Here is a 17,801-nt window from a genome sequence, read left to right as displayed (position 1 = left end):
ACCAAGATTGATAAGTTAATTCTCATTGTGTATAAGATTATGTATATGCTGTTTTGTGATTTATAAACACTGTTTTCTGTTCATCTGTGGACTTAATGACTACGTGAGACAGTTCGCTAAGTTGACTGACATTAATGAAATTGAACTCATGACTGAGTGGGTCATGGCTTGTATTTGCAAAACATTTTATCTACAGAAAAACACCAGTAGGTTGTATGGTGCAGTCATTCATTTGGGAATCTGCGATGCTTATAGACTAAATTCGGTGCTTCCGTTGTCCAGGTTGATTCATAACTTTATCAGATTGGCTGCTGTGAGCTCTGGCATAGTAACTCCTTCTCGTTTACTTTTATTACATATTTACCCTAGATCCAACTCAAACAAATTGATTATTTGAGTGCTTTGTTCTGTAAATATTTCAGATACCCAGCTATTGATTATAGTACACGAGGGAAACAGCAATATTAGTAGTGGCATACCTAGAGTTTACCGGAATGTTTCGTGTGTTTAAAAAGTTCCTCAAAGTTCTACATTGAAAGGGTCTGTCATACATTCAGGGTTAGCAATTTTTTAACTGATATCAGTGGTAAATAGAACTTGAATCATATTATTTCATTAAAAGACCTGTTCTGTAAGTAAACTATATCACATTCTAACCATCCTGTGAGCTTCCTAGTTGAAGTTGTTAGTAAGTGTTCCATATTTTGCCCATTTGTTCCACATTATGAGAGGCAGTGTTCCCCCTTTTGGAGACAGAAAGTTGAAAGATATGTTAGTAGTGGTGACTAATAATAAGGAGGAGTTTTAGCAGAAAGGAAATGTTGTTGAGCCATGTACATTTTAATAGTATTATGGATTAAATACTAGTAAGTGGTACTGAAGCTGCTAGTGTTGGTGGAAACACAGGGGTAGGGAAGCCAGTGGAAAAGCAGAAGCAGGTGGAATACACAAATATGGGGGTGGGGTGTTCAGTATTTTTTCAGAAAAATGTGTACAGAAGTGCTTGCTTAGACTGTGGGCAGCAAAATAGCTGATTTTGTTGCCAATGTGGCAAACCAGTAATTTGACTGCAGTCAGGGCTCCTATTTAGTGTTAACTACTAGTAATACTAGGAAGCAACATACCAAAGTGTGCATTATTAGGTTCATAGGTGTGTACTAGGCTAGTGACCCTGGAGCCTTTACTAGCCTAGCCCAAAGAATTACCCTGGCATCGTGCCACCCGACCTTAGTTCCCAGTGCCTCTGTCGAGTAGAGCCACTGGAGTGATCCCTAGGGTGAATTCTCTATTTCCCATCCACTCATCAAGATTTCACTTGAAGAGGGCCAGTGAGGTGCTCTGCTTGACTTGTATGGGAAGTCTATTCCATAACATGGGCAGTCTCTGGGTTATAAACCTGTCCCTCTAGCATGTTCTGTTGATTGTGGTAATGAGGTTGAGGTCTCTGGAGCGTGTGGTGTGGAGGGATTGGGATTTCTTTAGATGTAGCATTTCTAACAGAGCTGGGCTAGACATGGCTTTGTAAGTCAAGCAGAGATTGCCACTAAGTAGGCGATATGAGGCAGAGAATAGTTGGAGTTTTTTTGAGTTTGTCCATATAGGACAAATGTTTAAGGCGTAGGATCCTCTTTGTGAGGTACTTTTGTGGCCTCTCCAGTTGTTGCATGTGTTTAGTGAGGTACGTGCCAAATGAGGCATTGTACTCAGTGAGTGGCCTAATGAGGAAGAGTAGAGGGAGACAGTTACCTCTTTCTTCCTGGATGCAAACCCTTCGTAATGAGATGTGCCACAAAGAAGGACTTTCTGATCACAGTGGCAATGTGGTGGTCAAAAGAGAGGTTGTTGTGTTCCCAGAGCTCTTATAACGTCTTCTGTGTTCAGTGGACTATCATCAATGTGGTAATTCGTGGGAACTGGCTTTTTCCCAAAGGGGATGATGACACATCTTTTGCCATTGAGCTTAAGCCATGGTTCCAGACCAGTCGTTGGTCTCAGTGAGGCCTTTCTGTAGGATGTCAACATCACTTGGGGAGTTAATAGCTCCCAACTTGCAATCATCTGTGAACTTTGTCAGCCAGAGTCCCCTCATGTTGGCCTGCACTTCAGAGGTAGATACCAAACGGGAGAGGGCCCAGGACTGAACCCATTGGGACTCCACTCGTGACTGGTCGGCAGTCTGACTTGGAGTCAGCTACTTTCACACTGGAATTGTTTTATGTAGCTGGTACATACAGCTCTCAATGAAGCAGAGACATACCTCAACAAAATCAGGGACAAATTTAGAATTAATCATGGACAATCATAGATACTTTTAAAATATTAGTACTGTTAACTTTAGACATTGACAGAATAAGAGAATGTAAGTTAATATACATTTCCTGAAGTAAAAGAAGACTATAATTATTGTTACTTATTAAGTGTAATTCGTCAGCTGTAGGTGGGTTAAGAGGGACAGAGCAAAAATTTGAAACAAAATCAGGGATATCCTTGAAAATTGAGAACAGTTGAGAAGTATGCTGATATCACTTCACAGTTTACATTAACAGTCTTCCTAATTTGAACTGTGCATATTCTACAATCGTCTTTATTTTTTTACATTGATTTTTCCCTCAACAGCTAAAAGCTATTTCTGAGTGATATAAAAGCTGATAGTTACAGTTCTGAATTGTAGCACTTGCTTCAGTGTGCAAACAATCTAAAACAGGAAAACATGGATGGCTTTCCTTATTGTCATCGCAGAAGGAACACCTGTTTTATCTTTGTGTAGTGCCCTTAAAGAGCAATTACCTTTTTATATCTAGATATTTTTAGAACTGTGTATGTAACGTACTTTTGTAAAAAATTATTTTGATAGGAGTATAGTATAAATGTATTTGCTGGAGATTTTCTCCCCAGGTTTCCGTTGAAAATGGGCATTCCGAGTCAACAAAGACAAACAAACAAATCTTAAATGTGACTTGGCAAAGATCGATACACTGGGCATTTAGTGACAACTACCTCTGGGAATGCTTGGGGTTAACAAAAAGTACTAGAGAATCATCAGACAATCTATGTAGAAGATTCTATAGGAATGAGAAGTATACTAGTTGGTTCTCTGACAGAGTAGCTGATGCATGGAACAGGCTACCAAATTACATTAAAGAAGTACTAGTTTAGATATTTTTAAGAACAACCTGGATACTTATTATGAGAACAAGTGTTTTGGTATATTGGCAAGCTAGTAGGGCATTAATGCCCGTGCTTGAAATATTTGTATGTATGTATGGTTTTACACCCTTAGACTTCCTTGAGCAGTGTGGCTTTGCACTTCATGTTCAGTATTTGCCTGAAAAGAAATATTATTTTGTGCCAGAGTGGATGAAAAACCATAAACCATACTGTCATATTCAGCAGCAGCCTTTATTTTTTTAGTACAGTGAAGTCAGCAGCTTTTCATGTGCTAAGTCTCACCAAAATTTAACAATCCTGTACCCCCTTTGAGGGAAATCATGTTACATTATGCTTATTACAGTTGTAATCTGCAGTCCTTTGTATATGTTGGACTGTTTTTATGTAAATGTAGCTGACTGCTTTGTATTGTACCTCAGTGTAATTATTATTCTGAATTATGTGTAATTTTCCAGATTATACCTTTGCTTTGGGCCTTGATGAAAAGGCTTTATGGGCCAAGTCAGTGGTCAAATAATAATAAGTAAATATATTGCCACAGTGAAGAGGTGCAGAAACTAAAGGTTATGCTGAGAGAGGGTTGCATGCTAGTGTGGTGGGAATACCTTCCAGCCTTCATAGTTATGGAGGTGTGTGTGCAGCTCTGGTACTAGGCAGAAATACAAGGTAGTAGTGATTGGCAATATAAAGCACAATCACAAGTGTGAATGCTGTTTATTGTATACTTCAATTGAGATTGCAATGTCTCTGAAAAAATCTCTTTACTCCAAGGTTCAGCAATCTCAGAGTTAATATAAGTAGAGACCCTGTTTTTCGTTTTTCAAAATATTATTTATTATTTATTACTGACGTTTGTTGACTGGGAAAGTCCAGTGGGCTTGAGACCCATTTTCAGTGGAGGCCCAGGGAGAAAAGCTCCAAGTTACATGAAAAATCATTACATGAATTTGTAAGGAGACAAAATTAGAATTATAAAGCAAGTGAAATAATATGGAAAACTATCTAAACAGCACATATATTGTAAGAAGGCACAGTATAGTAACAATGAAACATTAGCAATACAGTTAGAAATATTTTAAAATACAGCTCAGTATTTTTTTTGAGGGGGGAGTAGGAAAAGAGAAAGGTCAGTGTCGTGGGAAGGTAGAATTAGAGAGTTAAACTTAAAGGTAGGATAGATATAGTTAGAATCTTATAGCTAGGTGGTGGGGATACGTAGATTATAGGTGGCATGTATTTAATGGTAGTATTAAAAGTAGAAAGTGACGGAGAAGAGAAAATGTGTTAAGATAGTTGTATAAATGTGTAGACTAGGATACTAAAGATTAGGAACAACTCCTCATATGGTGTAACAGTATGACCTATACATAAGTTATATTTGCTATGTGAAACAGTTTTACCAGGTTAAGGAGGCTTTGGATATGTGTTGCGGTTATCAGGGAGATGTTGTTTTAGTTTTCTTTTAAAGGAGATTATGTTGTCTAATAAATAAAATAAAAGGAATACTGTTTTCCTGATATGAAATGTGAGAAATTAGACATGATTTGTAAGTGTAATCTCCAGTGATTTCATTTTATATATATATATATATATATATATATATATATATAATGTATATATTGTTACACAAACTCAAACATATATATGTATATGTGTATAAAACTAAAGCAGATTCTATGCACAGAAAACTCCACAAAGAAAGCTGTCAATATTGTAAATAATAAATATGAGAAGTACATCTTTTTTTTTTTTTTTTTTTTTTACAAGAAACATCTTTATTAAATTGTCATGTGTGACACAGACAGTCTTACATTTGCATAAATGAAAATAAGTCATAGCGGCAAACATTATACTTTACAAACCATGCCAACACAACTGTAGCTGCAAACATTGTACATCACTTTTAATCTATCCAGTCATTGTCAGCCAACCATTGCATAGCTCATTCAGATCCTGCCTTCTTTTAAACATCACTCCTCCTCTGCATGTAGTGGTCCCACATTTCCCATTTTCCTGTGTAATTTACTCCTACCCTTTTCTAAAGATCACAGTTCCAGTTGTTTTATCTTTGTTACTTCTGTTAAAGTTGGTTTAGACTTTGATTTCCATTTTCTAGTTATTGCTTTTTTGGCAGCCATCATAATTAGACTCAGCAAGGCCTTACTATGTCTAGGCAATTCCAGCTCTGTGTCATAGCTCAAAATTAAAAATCATTTCCCTAGTCACTCCAATTTGCTCACCCAGCATCTCGGACAGAGCAGTCTGCAGGGAATCTTAAGTCAGCCAACTCATTACACTGCCAGAAAATGTTCCCAGTTACCTCTTTCTTCCCCATCACATCTCCAACATTTGCTGTCTACCTGAGGAAAGATTCTGTGGAGCCTGCTTGGGGGTATAAAATACCTGTGTAAACACTTCCAGGCAAAGATCCTAAATCTTTTAGATTTTGTTGCATATTTGGGAGACATGCATATATTCCCCCATTGTTTCTTTGTGAATTGCTTATCAAATCTCTCCAAAATTCTTCCTAACCTCTTCTGATTGATTCTTATAGCTATCATGCAATATTTTATATGCTGTACTAATTGTTCCTTACTTAACGGCCATTTCTGTTCTAGATTCTACAAAAAGCTCAACCAGTGCTGGTCTTTGTTTTAGAATCCCCCCCTATTTCTTTCTTGTTGCCTGTACTGTGCTATCAATCCTTGATATGGAAGGCAATCAATAACCTACAGTCCAAATAAGTTCTTAGCATCTTCCCATTCTTTTAATCTTTCCCTCTCTAGTCATTTCATAGGTTCATAGGTAGGTACTAGGCTATTGGCCCTATGGCCTATATAAGCCTAGCCAAAAAGGTACCCTGGCTTTCGCCACCCAAGAAAATTATTTTCCTGAGCCCCTGTCGAGCAGAGCCACAGAGTTAATCCCCAGGGAGAATTTCCCATTTCCCATCCAGTCATCAGTATTTTTCTTGAAGAGTGCTAATGAGGAGCTTTGTTTGATATAGATAGGTAGTTTGTTACAGAGTATGGGAAGTCTCTGAGACAGGAGTTTATCCCTCCAGCATGTTCTCTTTATTGTGATGACAAGGTTTAGGTCCCTAGAGCGTGTAGCTCGGAGGGATTGGGATTTCCTTAAGTGGAGCATGTCCAACAGCTCTGAGTTTGACATAGCTTTGTATGTTAGGCAGAGATTGCCTCTGAGTAGGCAATGTGCGACACAGTAAAGCTGGAGTTCTTTGAGACTGCCTGCTTAGGGCATCTATTTGAGGCTGGTAATCCTCTTTGTGAGGTATTTCTGTGGCCTTTCCAGTTGTTGTAAATGTCTTGTGAGGTACATAAAAGGGGCGTTGTACTCTATAATGGGTCTAATGAGTGACGAGTAGAGGGGAACAATGACCACTTTTTTCCTGGATGAGAAACCTTTTGTGATGAGGTGTGCCACATAGAAGGATTTCCTGACTGCTGTGGCAATGTGATTATCAAAGGAGAGACTACTCTCCACCTGTGTCCCAAGGTCTCTTATCACACTTTCGGTGTTAAGTAGACTACCACCTATGCGGTAGCTCATGGGTACAGAGTTTTTACCAGAGGGGATTACCAGTGAGGCCCTTTTGTAGGATGTCCACATTGTTAGGAATTTTGATTATGGCTCCTAGTTTGCAGTCATCTGCGAACTTTGTTAGCCAAAGACCTTCTGTGTTAGCCTGTACTTCAGAAAAGTAGATACCAAACAGGAGAAGACCCAGGACTGAACCCTGTGGTACTCCACTTGTCTGAAGTTGGATTTGGAGTCTGCTACTTTCACAGTGTGGGTTGTGTCAGTGAGCCAGTTGGCAGCCCATCATGTAACATAGGGATTTATACCTAGTTTAGTGAGTTTATCTATAATTCCAGAGTGGGGGATGGTGTCAGAAGCCTTGGCGAGATCTAGATAGGCTGTGTGAACCACCTTACCCTCGTCTACGGCTTTGGTGACTGCTTCAAAGAAGTCTATCAGGTTTAGGAGACATGATCTGCCTTTTACAAACTCGAACTGGGTGGGGTCTAGAGTTTGGAGATTACCAATGTCTTTGTTTAAGTTCCATGATAATCCATTCCATGGCCTTGCAGACCAGGCTTGTTAGGCTAATGGGGCGGTAGTTCCCCCGGTCCGTGCTGGCTCCCCCTTTGTGGAGTGGGATAACTGTTGTTGTGTGCCATTCAGTGGGCACCAAGCCTGAGATGAGGCTATGACTGAACATGGTCCTTAGGTGGGGTGCCAGTTCATTCTGTAGTTCGTGTAGAACGCAGCCTGGGATGTTGTCAGGTCCCATGGGTGCTCTGTTCTTGGCTTTGGAGAGTGTGGTTTTTACCTGTGCAACGTGATTACAGGAACTTTGTATTCTTCCAGTATTAAGGTGAGGCTATGACTGAACATGGTCCTTAGGTGGGGTGCCAGTTCATTCTGTAGTTCGTGTAGAAAGCAGTCTGGGATGTTGTCAGGTCCCATGGGTGCTCTGTTCTTGGCTTTGGAGAGTGTGGTTTTTACCTGTGCAGCGTCATTACAGGAACTTTGTATTCTTCCGGTATAGAGATGGGCCCTTTATTGGGTGAGAGGGACGAAAAGTTAGCACTGAACGTATCTGCCAGAATGTTGGCAATATCAGTTGGTTCTGTAAATTTAGTGCCATTGTGCTGTAACTCAGAGCAGATCAGAGTGTTGCCATTAAGATTCTTGACACAGCTATAGAATGCTTTGTGGTTGTCTTTAGAATCAGTGGTGATTTTGTTTTCGTAACTAGCTTTGGAGGATTTTATGAGGGATCTCAGCTTCTTACTGAGGCTGACCAGGGAGTTCCTCCAATCATGGGATTTTATTTATTTATTTTTTTGCAACAGTTTCTTTTTTCTGTTGTAGAGTTTGTTTATGGCAGGGGACCACCAGATTGGCTTCCTTTTTTTGGAGGATAGCATCTTGGTTCTGTTAGTGATTGCACGATCCATGCACTCATGTAAGTGCTTATAAAGTGCATTTGTGTAGGATTCAGCAGTTGTACCCTCTATTGTCCGTCTGCATGGGTGTCGTGAAGTTTGCCACTTCTGTATTAAGAAGCGTGAAGTTGGCTTTGGAGAAATATTTTATGGTGGTTTCCCTAATGGGAGGTGGGGGCGGGATGTGGATGTCTAGGGTGATTAGCTTGTGGTCGGATCTGACCAACGTGGAACTGACCTTTGGTATGGAACACTGGTCGCCTTTGTTGGTTATGACCAGGTCTAATATATTGCTGCCCCTGGTGGGGGTGTGGATAAGTTGATCCAAGGAGTTGGAATTTATGAATTCCAGAAAACGTTGAGCAAAAGTGTTGATACATGAGTAGTTTTCCCAGTTAATGGTGGGGTAGTTGAAATCGCCCATTATTAGGGTGTTGGGTTGTACCCTAATATTTTCCAATGTATCAAGAAATGAAGAGTGGGAATTCTGGGGCATGGTGGGGGATCTGTAGCAAGTTACAATTTGGATTGCAATCTTGCTCAGAGTTAGTTGCACTTGGATAATCTCAGATGCATTATGCTGAGCAACCTGCCTGGAGGTGTGGATATCCTTAATGAATATGGACACGCCTCCGCCTTTAGTGTTTCGGTCAAGGTTAGGTGGCCAAAAGGTGTGGTATGAATTATAACCTGGTAATGCAGGGGTGCTCTCTGGAGCCTTGAACCAGGTCTCTGTCACTGCACAGATGTCGATGTCGATGTTCTCCATTTTAAGGAGTGCCTCGAGTGAATGCATTTTGAGGTTTAGACTTCTAGCATTAAGTAGCATTATCCTCAAATTTTGCTTGCTTGTACCTGTTACGGTGGTAAATTTGTCATTTGAACCTTGCCTAAAAAGGCACTATAGTGGTGGCAAGAGCCTTAACCAGTATCCGGAATCCCAAGGGCGACAGGTGCAGGCCATCTCTGGCAAAGCATCGTGGTCTGTCTATCATGTCATCCCAGGCAGATACTGGATCCCCTTAGAATGACACCAGAAGCTTAGCCAATTGTTGAAGTCAATCATCTTGTCCTTGAACTGTGGTATCATTCTGGGTGATGGCAGGATGCTACTCAGGGCTAGGGTCATACCTGCCTGGGCTACAAGATCGGAGAGCTCTTCCATATCTCTTTTCATGTAGTCCAGGGAGGTACATCACAATTCATTCACACCAACATGGACAATGACAGAGTCATATTTGTACTTGTTGTGGAGTGACCTGAGTGCGTGTGTTATGTGGTGGATCCTGGCACCCAGCAGGCGGCTGACAGTGACTTTCTCTTTGTTTACCTGGTGAGTGGAACATCAGTGTGCCTGACTATAGAGTCACCTATGACTAGAGTGTTGGGTACGTTGTTATGCCTTATGGGCTATGGTTGAGTGGCACACTGAGTTGGTGGGCTATGTGTCATTTGGGTTGTGTCTGGGGGTAGAAGTTGCTTGCGTTTCTGCTTTTGGAGGTCTCTGTTGCTTAAGCAGATTTTTATTGATAGCCTCCGTGAATGTAGGTGTGTTTTGTATTTCTGTGTGTTTGTTTTGGTGGTGTAGGTTTTGAGGGACTATGTGATGAGTGTGGTGTGGTGCAAGTGTTTACCAGTGCAAGTGTTTACCTTCTCCTCTTGACTGTTTAGTCCAGTCTTGGGTGAAGAGAGCTTTGCTTCCAGTTTGGCTATATAAGTGCATCTCTCACAGGTTGTAGTGTTGGGTGGTAGGAGGAGAGGGTTGTCTGTGTACATGAGGCAATTGCTGCATTGCCCCAAGATGCCCAGATTCATCAGGTAGACAGGAGAAAACACCCAGAGCTGACCCTTAGACATGCCTGGATAGGTGCTTATTTATTAAGTACTAAAAACTGTTTTCCTCTAGACAAGTGAGGAAAGTTGAGTGCTGTAGTAATTTGTAGCTTATTTAATGCTTACAATGAATTTTGACCAAGTGCTTCACTCAAAGAAACAGATTTGAGTGCTAAAACTAAAGAACTGGCTAGTTCTAAGGGAAAATTTGAGAAGAAGACTTTATGGAGCCGGGAATAGTTTAAGCTTAGCTAAGCGGCGATGCATAAAGTATATTTTTTATATATATAGTAGCAAATGAGCAAACTGATTTAAACAAAGTAACCAATTAACCAATAAAAAGCTAAAAACTGAGACCCGTTCCAGCAGTCTTCGATCAGACAAGTTCTAACTGCACACTCCTGCCACTAGGGTGCAGGGGAACTTTCTCCAAAAGAAGATGATATGTATTAGTGCTCAAGTTATACAACCAAAGCTAGATTCAGCAGGTCTGAATTTAGTCTATGCTACAGCAAACAAGGCGTACCAATTTCAGAAAAAAACAGTTCAAATAAGCAGGCACAATAAGCCTTTAACCAGAAACTCCCAGCTGAGAAGGGCGGAATCTACCCTCTCCTCCCACAAGAGTGCAGACCACACCTTCTTAATGTAAAATAACTGGCCCAAAGCCCAGGTGCTTAAACCAGAACTAATACACTTTTAGAATAAGACACTAAGCCTTCAATCAGCAATTCCCAACTTAGAAGGATGTAAGCTACCTGTCCTGCCACAACAGTGCAGACCACAAACCTTTCTTAATGTAAAACAACTGGTCTGAAGCCCAAGTTCTTCAATCAAAGGCTTAGAATAACAATTACAATTTAATCAGGCTACTAACAAGCAGTAATAAATGCAGCAAAATAAATGCAATTAAGTACTTTTAAGAACAAGCAGCAAAAGAAAAACAAAGTAGGAAGCAATACAAATACAGTAAAAGCAGACGAATAAAGTGCAATTTTTATATAACAATAGAAAACAAGCAAACTGATTTAAAATTACCCAATTAACCAGTAAAAAAGCTCAAAACTGAGCCCTGTTCCAGCAGTCTTCAATCAGGCAAGTTCTAACTGCACACTCCTGCCACTAGGTTGCAGGGGAACCTTCTCCAAAAAGATGGCCTAGATTCGTGCTCATGTTATACAAACAAAGCTAGATTCAGGATGCCTGAATCTAGTTTATGCTACAGCAAAGAAGGCACACCAATTTCAGAAAGAAACAGTTCAAATAAGCAGGCACAAATAAGCCTATAACTAGAAATTCCCAGCTCAGAAGGGCAGAATCTAGCCTTCCTCCCACAAGAGTGCAGACCACAAACCTTCTTAATGAAAAATAACTGGCCTGAAGCCCAAGTGCTTTAACCAGAACTAAAACACTTTTAGAATAACAGACACTGAGCCTTCAATCAGCAATTCCCAACTTAGAAGGATGTAAGCTACATGTCCTGCCACAACAATGCAGACCACAAACCTTATTAATGTAAAACAACTGGTTCCCAGCCCAAGTGCTTAAACCAAAAGGCTTAGAATAACAGTTACAATTTAATCAGTCTACTACCAAGCAGTAATAAATGGAGCAGAATAAATACAATTGAGTACTTTTAAGAAGATGCAAAAGCAAAATAAAGTGCAATTTGTTTTTAAGTAAAGTGCAAGGAGAGAAGAAGAAGGAGCAGAAGAAAAATTCAAGGTTAAGAACCTAAGTGGGTTGGCCTTCTCATATGTTTTCACTGTATTAATTAGAGTGAACACCAGATTGAGAAGCGTGCCCCAGATCAAATTTACAGTAGGGGCGGGCAACTGCAAAGCCACCAACTATAACAACACCACAAGAATAGGGTGGTGGGGATGGTAAAACCCAGTTTCAGGACAGACGAGAAATGGAAAACAATGCTCCCAATATCTTAGTCCCTTTGCCAGTTTTCTCTACTATGCTACCACCCCTTTTTGCCTGTCATCTGTATCCCTAATTGCAGTCACCCCTATCGGCAGAATCTCCTTTCTCCATTCCTGTGTTGGCTTAGTTCTTAGAGTACCTTCTGCTGCTTTATGAATATAATATTCTGTATGGTAATTTTTGTTCTCCTTAAAGGTTTGCATCCAAAATCCCAGTCTGTCCCTGTTACTTAAACTTCCCCCCTGTTTCTTCATCATCTCTTTCCATTTTGAGTTATAGATTTCTGCTTGTGTTATGCATAGGTGCCTTAACTGTGTTGCTCTGAAATACCTCTTCGGATTGCATAATCCCAATCCGCCCTCTTCTATTGGAAGAATAAGAATATCCCACTTGACTCTTGCCATCATCCCCTCCCAGATAAAATCCTTCAACTCTTTATTAATTACTATCACAGTGTCTCTTCTGGTTGATAAAAAAATATGCATGTCCTGTACATAAGACTAAAGGGACTAAAAACATTTTAACTGCTTGTATCGTACTATAAATATTCATATAAGAGAGCTTCCATTTTCTCTATTTTTATATTATCTTTTGTTTGGTGTCTTCCCACATATCATTAGCTGCCACATTGGTATAATTTTTAATCCATACTCCTAAATACTTCATTTTATCATGTCCCCATAAGTATGGATATTGCTGAGCCAATTTGTATGTGGGTACATAATTTACCACTGTTTCTTTTGGCTTCATTTAATTTTGTATCTTGAAAAGGTTTGAAATTGTTTCAGTATGTTCCATAGCACTGGTCAAGTATAAAATAATGTCAACTGCAAATAGAGCCAGCTTCTCTTGACTACCATACCTACTATAGCCTTGAATTTCTGATTCCCTTATTTTCTTTGCCAGTGGTTCTAAATGTAATGCAAACAACAAAGGGGAGAGACGTCACCCCTGCTTAGTTTCTTTGTTTAAGCAGAGATCATCAGAGAGGACCCTATCCACTTTAATTTTCACCTCTGATCCCTTGTATATTCTCCTAATCAACCTTATAATTTTATCAGGGAATACAAATGCTTCCATTGCTCTGCTCGTAAAGTCGCAGCTTACTCTGTCAAATGCTTTCTCTGCATCAAGACCTACCACAACAGTGGTATTTTCTTACATTCTGCTTCCCTCTTGATCATCACTGTTCTGTTAATGTTATCAAATGTTTGCCTCTCCTCCACAAAAGCATATTGATCCATATCTATCAATTTTGGCATCACATTCACCATCCTTTTTGCCATTATAGACATAAACACTTTATAATCATGATTTAGTATTGAAATGGGACTGTTTGAGGCTGGATCTGATGGATCTCTACCCTCTTTAGGTATTACAGCTACCACTACTTTCTTCCAGGATGGTGGTACTTCTCCTCCTCTTAAGATATTGGTAAACAAAACTTTCCAGATCTTTATCAGTTTTTTTCCCTCCTAGCTTCCAAACCTTTACAGGAATATCGTTCATTTCTGGGAACTTTCCTGTAGATTGGTTGTACGTCACCATTTTTATCTCCTCTCCTACTATCCCAACTGTTAGTAGTTGAGCATCCTTTACCTCTAGCCTGGGCATATTTAATTTTTCTATAAACATTTCCATTTGTATCTTTTCTTGATTTCCATATGTATCTGTTTTATACAGACTTTCATAGAATTTTCAAAGTATTTCCAGTACTTCTACAGGATCGCATGTTATCTTCCTTGTTATAGGCTCCCAAAGCTTGGTGGCAGCCCTTTCTATTTTCTGTTGTCTGAGTCATTGTGCTGAAAGTTTTTGTGCTCTAGGGTTATTATCAAAAATGAGGTCCCAGCAGAAGATGCTGGGTGAGATGGGGGAGAAATGGCTCCTGAGGTTACTAATAGCACTGTGGAGAGAAAGGCATATCCCAGGTGACTGGAGAATAAGCATACTCGTGCCACAAAGGGGACATCCACAACTGTGGGCAGTACAGAGGCATCAGATTCCTATCACATTGCATGAAAGTTTTGGATAGGGTTATTGATAAATGGGTGCACAGAGTAGTAGAATGTAAAATGGGAGATGAGCAGTTTGGATTCAGATCAGGATTCAGCACAATTTACCTGATGTTTGCATTGAGACAGATACTTGAGAAGAAGCTAGAAGATGAGGACATAGTCAAACTGGGCATTCCTAGACCTGGAGAAAAGATCCCAAGAAAGCTGATCTGGGCAGTACTGCAGTGGTTTGAAGTCCCAGAAACATTGATAGAATTAGTGCAGGCTATGTACAAGGACCCGGTGACTAAAGTACGAACAGTGTTCGGCCTCACAGAGGGGTTTCTAGTGGGAGTGGGTGTACATCAGGGTTCGGCTCTGAGCCCACTGCTATTCACATTAGCAAACAGGTTGGAGGGGATGGATCAACAAAGCTGCTGTATGCAGACAATGTGGCAGTACAGCCAGACTCTGAGCTAGAACTTCAGCAAAGGATAGGAGAATGGAATGCAAATCTGAAGGCACATGCGATGAAACTAAGCACAGATAAGACTGTGGTAATGGCAGCAAATTGGGGAAATCAGAAGAAGCTGAGAATAGAGGTAGAAGGGAAGGTAGTGGAACAGGTAAACAGCTTCAAGTGTCTGGGAGGAGTAGTTGAGGAGAAGGGTAGCCTGAATGAAGATGTCAAAGCTAGAATCAGAGGGGCTGCAGCCAACTGGCATAGAGTACCAGGTGTAGTCTATGGCAGAAGAATGCCAAAGAAGCTGAAAAGTAAGGTATACAAGACAGTGGTGCGACCAGTACTACTGTATGGTACAGAAACCTGGGCACTAAAGGCAGAACAGTTGAAGAAGCTATTGGTGATGGAAATGAAGTGCCTGAGAAAGGTGGTAGGATGCACACTGTGGGACATACGGAGAAATGAGGACGTAAGAGCAGAAGCCAAAGTAGCTCCAATTGCAGAAAAGATCAAAGAGAACAGATTATGGAGATTTGGGCACATGTGTAGAAAAGCAGAAGACAGTCTGGTGAAGAAGATTAGGGACAGACAGGAAGAAGGTAAGAGGAAGCAAGGACGTCCAGCAAAGAGGTGGATGGATTGTGTGAAAGAAGATCTGCGACAGGCATGAGTGTTGAAGAAGGCAGGAGTGTGGCGCTGAATCGATAGTTGGTGATAGTTGACACGATACCCCGACCCCATGTAGAAAAATGGGAAAAAGGGGGCTGATGATGATGGTGGTGGTTATTATAAAAAAAGTTTCTGAACAGCAGTCTTTGAGAAGAAGGACATCCTGAGGTTAACTGGTGTTCTGACCTAAAATGCCAAATTCAATGAAAATCCCATGTTTTTCCAATATTCAGACAGTCCTAAGATTTATTAGTATTTCTAACAGAAAAATGGAAAGTCAGTGTCCCTGGATGTAAGTAACAGGTCTTTGGCAGACTCAGCCTTCCCCTTATCAGGAGATGTGGTGTCTTTTCAGTGTTAGAATGATGTTCTGCTCAGGCACCAGATATTTGTAATTCCACTTTTCAGTGCTGGTCTGTAGTTTGTTTGATTTCTGTCATGGAGCAATAGAGCTGTCTTAAATAATGCACTTTACTTATTTGGGTCTGGACATAGTTAGAGAGCGCTATGGAAATGAGTCTGGGAAAAATCCATTGTAAATGATACAGGAATTCCCTGAAAATCTGAAAGATATTCCAGAATATGAATGAGTGGTTTCAGAAAATTTAGTCGTGAATGAATATTCCTTACCTAGGAAACAGAAAATTAGCCTTTGTGTCTTCAGTTGGATTATGAAATATTGTACTTTAGTCTTCCAGGTTGCATGCCCATCTAATTAACTTTTGATATGCATGAGTTATGGTAACTAACAATACAGTTTATATATTTTTTTAACATAAAACTACCTAGGAAGAACCCCTCTCTTTAGTGTTGGACTAAGATGGCATAGAATTAGTTCTGTCATATTCACAAGCATTGTAAATGTTTACCCCTCTGATGTCTTCCCTATGTATCCCATAGCCAACTTTTATGTCCCATTTAATGTATGTCCATTCACTCTGGGTGCAGCAGATTTCATCGTTTTTGATATGTACTTGTTTCACCTGATTTTTTGTTATTGCAGTCAAGTTGTTCTGACTGCTGTGTATTACCTGTTAAATATTCACCAGTTTTGTATTGTATTGTATCTAAGTATTGCACATTTATGCAGTTGCCACCTCTGCTTACTGTTTATTCTGATCATGCTTGAAAGGTCATCAGGTTTGTTTACTTACCCTTTTAAGAAATGTAAAAATAAAATAAAGCCTTTGTGTACTTGTTAGATGCCTATAGTGGCTAACATAGTGTTTGAACCTGCAAAACATTTTCATTTGAGCTCACTTTTTTATCAGCTGTAAGTAGAAGAGGAATCACCTTTGCCTTTAGTTGATTAATTGGTTCTGAACAGGTCTATTGGAGTAGTGTGTGATTGCCTCTCTAGAAAGCTTATTGAGCTATTAATTTTGCTTGAGATGCAAGTACAGGCAGGAGTTTATATGCTCATAAAAATCGCAATATAGAAACATGCAAATTTCATTTAGTTTCAAACTTTGGGGTGTTGCTTACTGGAAAAGAAAAAAATGTAAATATGTTAAACCAATTGAACTGGACTTCTTATAGGTTCATGTACTAGGCTAGCTACCCTTGCGGTCCTTTTTGTGCTCAAATTTGGCTATCCCATTTGGTTAGGGACTGGCCTTATCCATTCTCTTGTTGATAATTTTATATTACCGCTAATGAGAATAACTGGGATCATATCATTTATAATGTGAGGGGACTGACACATGGGATGAAGCATTTAGGAGCTGCCTTTTTCCAGTAGTAGTAAAGCGCACAGTCCAGAGTAAATTTTCTGTTTCCAATCCATAGATCCAAGTTGCTTTTGAATATGGACAGAGATTAACTTTGTTTTATATGGATGCGGAATCTATTTCAGAATGCCGGTATCCTTTGTGAGATATACTTGTCCCTACAAACCATTCTGTTTATGTTATAGAAGAGGCTTTGATCCCTAGATCAAGCATTTACAATGCCATTTTATCTTGGTGATGTGCAGTAAATCTATCAGTATTGGGTCAGAAGATGTCTTGAATGCCAGACACAGGTCACCTCTTAGTTTATAGGATACTGAGTATATTGGCAGGGCTTTGAGTCTGTCCATGTAGGACATGTTGTTTAAGCTTTGTATTCTTTTAGTAAGGTATCTCTGTGAGTGTTCTAGTTGTTACTCTAGTTGTTGCGTGTGCCCTGAACCAGTCCATGCCAAAGGGGGCTGATTGAAGGTGGGCAATGACATCCCTAGAGCTAAACACAAACCCTTTGTAAGCTGTGCAATATAGAAGGACTTTCTTACAGTAAGTGGACACATGTTGGTCAAAACGTAGGTCACTGTCCATGTAAGTTGTCAAATCCTGAACAAATGAGTCGACTCCTAGGGGAGTATTGTCAGTATGGTAGTTCCCTGAGGTAAATACGTTTCACAAGGATACAATAATTCATTTTTTTTGGCATTTAGTTTCATTCCATGATTTTAGCACTAGTTATCTGTGTGGGATAAGCCTACCTTCAGGATGGCAAAGTCATTTGGGGACACATTGACTGCTTCTAACTTGCAGTCCTCTGTAAACTTAGTCAGCCAGAACCCTTTTTTACTGGCTTTTACTTCAGAAAAGTAGATGCCAAACAGGTGAGGTCCAAGCAGAGAACCATGGAAGCTCCCATGGTGAATGGTCGCTTTGTGGAGGTAACTTCTATTTTGATTTCTTGAGTCTTCTGTGTAATCCACTTGGCAGTACAGTAGGGGACAGAGGGGTTTATTCTCAGTTTTCCTGAGCTTTTTTACTATGC

General features: G+C 40.0%; 1 protein-coding gene across 1 annotated transcript in view; it reads left to right on the top strand.

Moving 5' to 3' along the window:
* CWC27 (CWC27 spliceosome associated cyclophilin) overlaps window positions 1-17,801 on the top strand; it is a 1,911,839-nt gene that overhangs the window by 383 nt on the left and 1,893,655 nt on the right. The gene's annotated exons all lie outside the window — the stretch shown is intronic.

This window comes from Protopterus annectens, chromosome 2.part1 (assembly GCF_019279795.1).
Source record: "Protopterus annectens isolate FY-2018-M chromosome 2.part1, PAN1.0, whole genome shotgun sequence".
Lineage (NCBI taxonomy): Eukaryota > Metazoa > Chordata > Ceratodontiformes > Protopteridae > Protopterus > Protopterus annectens.
Note: the sequence above shows the minus strand (reverse complement) of the source record. Positions and strands in the feature narration are given on the sequence as shown.